Raw genomic sequence first — 7,819 nt, forward strand, 5'->3', positions numbered from 1 at the left:
ATAAAGTTTATGTTTGTGATGCCACCTGTGGTATTCGGTCAGTGGGGACCGACGCTACTTTAAGGGGTCCGCTGGGGTGATGTTATGGCAGCTAGATGGTATAACTTCCCACAGGTGAAGAGTATCCCCAGGGCTCCCGGTGTGTGGAAGGAAGATGATGGTGATTGGTGCAGTAAAGAACGAGGACACAGGTTTGCAGTCTCTTTATCTTGTTTACTGAAGACTTCAGGCAGCCACAGTCCAGGGTACAGATCACAGGATAGGTAGGGTCCGGCCGGCTTAGAGGCAAGTTGGGAGTCCCCTTTTCCAGGTGGAGATTAAAGCCTTCCCTCTAGCGTGGTGGTGTTGTAGTCCCTTACTCCCTATGGCTTCAGATAAAGTCCTCACAGTTCTTCTCTCTGTCCCCCATATAGGATAGGACAATATCTGTATGACAGGAAACTAGAGCCTTTTTACAGGGACTGCATCACGCCCCGGGCTCTACGTGTTACTGTGTCTTCAGGTGTGTGTGGCGATCAGGTAACTTGCAGTTCAGCTGTCCTGCCGGTCTCTGATGCAAGTCTTAGCGTCCCTTACAACCTTGGTGTTCTGGTTACCAGTTGTCTGTGCTTTGCCAGGGAGACAGTCTGCTTGCAGCTGTCCTCTCCCTGGTGTCCACGCCCGTGCCTCTCTCTCCCCTACACGCTCACTGCAATCTGTTCTGCTTTCGGTGTTCTCTCGGTCCAGGGGCTGCAGCACTTTGTCATGGCAGCATGGCCTCTCTACTTCCTTCCCCTCTGTCTCTCTCACAGGAACTGACTGACTTTCCCTCCAAACCACAATTTATATAGGGGAGTCACCTTGGAATAGGATCAAAAGCTCCCCCTTGTGGCCTGGAGTGTGAACATGTTGCATGCTTATGTTTACCTGATGAAAGTTATCCTTCCTTGCCTCCAAGCGTAACATCACTCTCCCCGTGAGGAAAGCAATGTCCCTGTGATGACCAGGACCCTGGTGTGCCACATTAGTGTTCGAAGATTAAGTTTTCATGGCTGCAGCTGAATGATTTACAGCTACTAGACAGCTTGATTACATGTGAGGATTCCCTAGCAACCAGGCAACCCCCACATGGACTTAGCCTGGCTAATAGCTGTCAATCATTCAGCTGAGGTGATGAAAACTTAATCTCCGAACACTAACAAATACTCGGAGATCATCCGAGCGTACTCGGGGAAACCCAAGCAACGAGTACACTCGCTCATCACTAGTAGCTAGATTAAGAGTTGACACGGCAAAAGGAGTTGGTGCCAGTTATCCACAACCTGTGGGTACCTTGATTAGCCAGCAAACCAAGGACTATAATGAAAGAAACTCCTCGTTGACAAGACCCATATAATTTCCTAGCACCTACAACCCAGCCCAGCAACTGGACAGATCTAACTGAAGTAAATCAGCACAACAGATTATCTTGTCTATTAATTGATACAATGGGTTGGGTGGCAGAAGACATAGTAGACCTTGCAAACACATTAACAAGAATATAGAATCTCTGTGACAATAGGTGACATTTTCCCCATTGCTTCTTGGAGTAACAAGTTAGCCAAAGAGTAAAATAGATGGTAGCTGAATACTGTAACAGATTAAAAAAGGCAATAATTGCTTGTGAGGATATCACGATCCTAGTGATGTCAGACTGGCAGCAGCTATGCTTTTACGAGTATACATGACCGGGTCACTGTTATCAGTGACAGCAGACATAGCCAGATGGGAGGAGTAGTCTCATCAGCCAATGTCTGCTGACATGCGGTAACCTTTTCACCGCGTGTCAACAGTATCTCTGCGGGGTCACGCTGACATTTGACAGTGACCCTGCAGCGCTCTGACGGCGGTAGCGCCCTTACCGTGCTGGTCTACAATTTTGTCCCTGGTGCTCACAGACAGCTCTTTGGTCTTTGCCTTGGTGGAGAGGTTGGAGTGTGATTGTGTGGACAGGTGTCTTTATACAGGTAACACGTTCAAACAGGTGCATTTAATACGGTAATGAGTGTAGAGGAAGAGGGCTTCCTAGGCTGGAGTCACACTACTGTAGAATAGGGACGAGTACTATGCAGGAAAACATCACATACAACTCTACTCAGTATTAATCAATGGGGCAGCTCACATAAGAGTTTATTTTCTCAGCCGTATTTGGCGTGCATGTAAAAATTGCAGCATGCTGCGACTGTCACCGAGACTCGCCAATGCAAGCCTATGTGTGCGAGAAAAAACAAAAAAATGATTGCACAGCACTCGGACCATGTGAGGTACTGTTCGATTTTTATGCACCGGTGTCCTTTGAAAAGTCGGCAATTCATGTGCCGCATACAGCAAAATCACAGAGTGACAGGATAGATATACAGTGTGGAAAAGCGTATTTAGTCAGCCACCAATTCTGCAAGTTCTCCCACTTAAAAAGATGAGAGAGGCCTGTAATTGATATCATAGGTACGATACGATACACTTTATTGATCCCGTGGGAAATTATGGTATCACAGCAGCACAACTTACATCATAAGAATCATAAAATGAATTACTTAATTGACATGACAGTTTGTTGACAGAAGGACATTATACATTAGAATAGGACATACACAGCGGGTGAACTGAAAAGTAGAAGAAATAAAGTAGACAATCCCCTTTATGATTTAACCCTAATGTTATTGTTGTACATCCCCATAGCAGTTGGCACAAACGATTTCCTAAATTTTTCCTTCTTACACCTCAGAAGTACAGTCATATGAAAAAGTTTGGGCACCCCTATTAATCTTAAGCTTAATGTTTTATAAAAATGGTTTATTTTGCAACAGCTATTTCAGTTTCATATATCTAATAACTGTTGGACACATTAATGTTTCTGCCTTGAAATGAGGTTTATTGTACTAACAGAAAATGTGCAATCTGCATTCAAACAAAATTTGACAGGTGCATAAGTATGGGCACCCTTATCATTTTCTTGTTTTAAATACTCCTACCTACTTTTTACTGACTTACTAAAGCACTTTTTTTGGTTTTGTAACCTCATTGAGTTTTGAACTTCATAGCCAGGTGTATGCAATCATGAGAAAAGATACTTAAAGTGGCCACTTGCAAGTTATTCACCTGTTTGAATCTCCTCTGAAGAGTGGCATCATGGGCTCCTCAAAACAACTGTCAAATGATCTGAAAACAAAGATTATTCAACATAGTTGTTCAGGGGAAGGATACAAAAAGCTGTCTCAGAGGTTTAACCTGTCAATTTCCACTGTGAGGAACATAGTAAGGAAATGGAAGAACACAGGTACAGTTCTTGTTAAGGCCAGAAGTGGCAGGCCAAGAAAAACATCAGAAAGGCAGAGAAGAAGAATGGTGAGATCAGTCAAGGACAATCCTCAGACCACCTCCAGAGAGCTGCAGCATCAACTTGCTGCAGATGGTGTCACTGTGCATAGGTCAACTATACAATTGACTGTTTTTTTGCCGCCATGCATAACGCCCTTTTGCATTACCAAACAACTCAATCTTGGTTTCATGAGTCCATAGGACCTTCTTCCAAAAAGAAATTGGCTTGTCCAAATGTGCTTTTGCATACCTCAGCCAACTCTGTTTGTGGCGTGCTTGCAGAAACGGCTTCTTTCGCATCACTCTCCCATACAGCTTCTCCTTGTGCAAAGTGCGTTGTATAGTTGACCGATGCACAGTGACACCATCTGCAGCAAGTTGATGCTGCAGCTCTCTGGAGGTGGTCTGAGGATTGTCCTTGACTGATCTTACCATTCTTCTTCTCTGCCTTTCTGATGTTTTTCTTGGCCTGCTACTTCTGGCCTTAGTAAGGAAATGGAAGAACACAGGTACAGTCCTTGTTATGTTCCTCACAGTGGAAATTGACAGGTTAAATCTCTGAGGCTACGTTCACACTAGCGTTGTGCGCCGTTGCGTCGGCGACGCAACGCACAACGCACGCAAAAACGCGTCAAAACGCACGCAAAAATGCTGCGTTTTGCGACGCATGCGTCGGTTTTTGCCGAAAATCGGACGCAAGAGAAATGCAACTTGTTGCGTTTTCTTGGTCCGACGCTTGCGGCAAAAAAGACGCATGTGTCGCACAACGCAGCAAAAAAAACGCATGCGTCCCCCATGTTAAGTATAGGGGCGCATGACTCATGCGTCGCCGACGCAAACCCGACGCACATTAGCTTAACGCTAATGTGAACGTAGCCTGAGACAGCTTTTTGTATCCTTCCCCTGAACAACTATGTTGAATAATCTTTGTTTTCAGATCATTTGACAGTTGTTTTGAGGAGCCCATGATGCCACTCTTCGGAGGAGATTCAAACAGGAGAACAACTTGCAAGTGGCCACTTTAAGTAGCTTTTCTCATGATTGCATACACCTGGCTATGAAGTTCAAAGCTCAATGAGGTTACAAAACCAAAAAAAGTGCTTTAGTAAGTCAGTAAAAAGTAGGTAGGAGTATTTAAAACAAGAAAATGATAAGGGTGCCCATACTTATGCACCTGTCAAATTTTGTTTGAATGCAGATTGCACATTTTCTGTTAGTAATGTTTCTGCCTTAAAATGAGGTTTATTGTACTGTGTCCAACAGTTATTAGATATATGAAACTGAAATAGCTGTTGCAAAAAAAAACATTTATATAAAACATTAAGCTTAAGATTAATAGGGGTGCCCAAACTTTTTCATATGACTGTATTAGCCGGTTACTGAAGGTGCTCTTCTGTCTCATGAATAGCTCATATAGTGGATGTGCATTATTGTTCATAATTGCCCTACACTTTCTCAGAGTTCTTCTCTCCACTACCTCCTCAAGAGAGTCCAGATTGCAGCCGACAGCAGAGCTTGCCTTTTTGATAAGCTTATCAAACCACAACTATTAGAGTCAAAATTGAGAAAACAAATCCAGAAAAATCACCTTGTCTTATTTGACCCATGACCTGTGAAACGGACAGTGGGCAGCATATTTCACTCCACAATGCCTTGATAGTTTTGAGATTTCATTGTACTCTGCACAGATTCAAGGGACATTGTCAGATGAAGCAAGGAAGCCCAAAAACATAACCAAGCCTCCTTCATGTTTCACAGCAGGTATTTTCTTTGAATGCTTCACGTTTCTATCCATGAACATAAACTTAAGCAAGCGACATCAGCTCTAAGCATCTGTCCAAAAGGACATTCTCCTAGAAGCTTTGTGGATTGACAATATGGATAGTCAAATTCCAGTCTCGCTTTGAGATGATTAGTTTAACAGAAGGTTTCTCATGGGTCGTCTTCTATGAAGTACATTTTGGCCAAGAGAGCGACGGATGGTGCAATTTGACACCAATGTACCTTGACCTTGGAGTTCACCTCTACTCTCTTTTTGAAATTGTTCTGGGTTACATTCATATTACCCGTCTCCAATTTGCCATCAAATTTTCTTCTTGCGGCCAAGTCCAAGGAAGTTGGCTACAGTCCTATAGCCTTTAAACTTCTGAACAATATGTGCGACTGTAGTAACAGGAACATCAAGCTGTTTGGAGATGGTCGTGTAGCCTTTATCTTTAACATGTCTGTCTACAATTTTCTTTCTAAGCTCCTGAGACCGCGCTCTCCTTCGCTTTCTTCAGTCCATGTTCAGTGTGGTACACGATATATTAAACAGCACAGTGACCACTTTTCAACCTTTCAAGGGACACACCTTAGTTTAACAAGCTCCTATTGTCAAAGTTATTTTATGTCTTTACTATTAATAGTAGTAGGATAGGCCATTTTTCAGTAGTTTTTTTAATTTATGTGGAATCACAATTCAAAAGCAAGGTCTGATTGTCGTCATTTGATAAAATACACTTGCTGATTTATCAGTTTCAAGATCTGTAACCATTTACCAAAAGTGTACCAACATTTTGCCCATTTGTGCACATCCTATGTGCACATTGCTGACCAAAAAGTAACCCGGCAAAACATTTCTCATGCTATAGCCACAGGATTGATTTATTTGTGCTGAAAACAAGTTTTCCTACCCAGTTATAGAAATCAATCTCGAATTCTGCCTGTAAATTTACATTTCTTTTGTGGCCAAAGTATTGGTGGGGGATGAATACTATACTTTAATAGTTCAGATCTTCTGGGAAGGAAAAAAAAAAAAAAGGGGCAAAGCTCTAAAAGGTTACCACCAAGGATGGGTGAAAGGCACCTGTTCTCATGATGAATGTGTTGCATCAGAGCTTGGTTAAGCAAGTTCTTTGGCCGATTCCTCAAGTTTGTTGTTGAAATTCTTGCTTTTATCTTTATTTTTCCATATTTCAATTGCGTAACTGCAAACCGTTTACTTTAATCTTGTAAAAGCAGCAAATAATAATGATTGATAAGTGTTTATGTCAAAATAAGTGCATGGAGACATCTGTTTAATCTCTTATTTTTATCTCTACCCCTTAAATTGTAACTTATTTTAGATATACATTACAGACCAAAAGTTTGGGCACACCTCATTTAAAGATTTTTCTGTATTTTCATGACTATGAAAATTGTACATTCACACTGAAGGCATCAAAACTATGAACACACATGTGGAATTATATACTTAACAAAAAAGTGTGAATCAACTGAAATTATGTCTTATATTCTAGGTTCTTTAAAGTAGCCACCTTTTGTTTTGATGACTGCTTTGCACACTCTTGGCATTCTCTTGATGAGCTTCAAGAGGTAGTCACCGGAAATGGTTTTTACTTCACAGGTGTGCCCTGGTCAGGTTTAATAAGTGGGATTTCTTGCCTTATAAATGGGGTTGGGACCATCAGTTGTGTTGAGCAGAAGTCTGGTGGATACACAGCTGATAGTCCTACTGAATACACTGTTAGAATTTGTATTATGGCAAGAAAATTGGCAAGGGAATTTAGATTGTGAGCCCCATCAGGGACAGCAATGATAATGTGTGCAAACTGTAAAGCGCTGCGTAATATGTTAGCGCTATATAAAAATAAAGATTATTATTATTAAAAAAAGCAGCTAAGTCAAGAAAAACAAGTGGCCATCATTACTTTAAGAAATGAGGGTCAGTCAGTCTGAAAAATTGGGAAAACTTTGAAAGTGTCCCCAAGTGCAGTTGCAAAAACCATCAAGCACTACAAAGAAACTGGCTCACATGAGGAGCGCTCCAGGAAAGGAAGACCAAGAGTCACCTCTGCTTCTGAGGATAAGTTTATCCGAGTCACCAGCCTCAGAAATCGCAGGTTAACAGCAGCTCAGATTAGAGACCAGGTCAATGCCACACAGTTCTAGCAGCAGACACATCTCTACAACAACTGTTAAGAGGAGACTTTGTGCAGTAGGCCTTCATGGTAAAATGGCTGCTAGAAAACCACTGCTAAGGACAGGCAACAAGCGGAAGAGACTTGTTTGGGCTAAAGAACACAAGGAATGGACATTAGACCAGTGGAAATCTGTGCTTTGGTCTGATGAGTCCAAATTTGAGATCTTTGGTTCCAACCCATGTGTCTTTGTGCGACGCAGAAAAGATGAACGGATGGACTCTACATGCCTGGTTCCCACCGTGAAGCATGGAGGAGGAGGGGTGATGGTGTGGGGGGTGCTTTGCTGGTGACACTGTTGGGGGATTTATTCAAAATTGAAGGCATACTGAACCAGCATGGCTACCACAGCATCTTGCAGTGGCATGCTATTCCATCCGGTTTACGTTTAGTTGGACCATCTTTTATTTTTCAACAGGACAATGACCCCAAAACACACCTCCAGGCTGTGTAAGGACTATTTGAGCAAGAACGAGAGTGATTGGGTGCTACGCCAGATGACCTGGCCTCCACAGTCACCA

This window comes from Ranitomeya variabilis, chromosome 6 (assembly GCF_051348905.1).
Source record: "Ranitomeya variabilis isolate aRanVar5 chromosome 6, aRanVar5.hap1, whole genome shotgun sequence".
Taxonomy (NCBI): Eukaryota; Metazoa; Chordata; class Amphibia; order Anura; family Dendrobatidae; genus Ranitomeya; species Ranitomeya variabilis.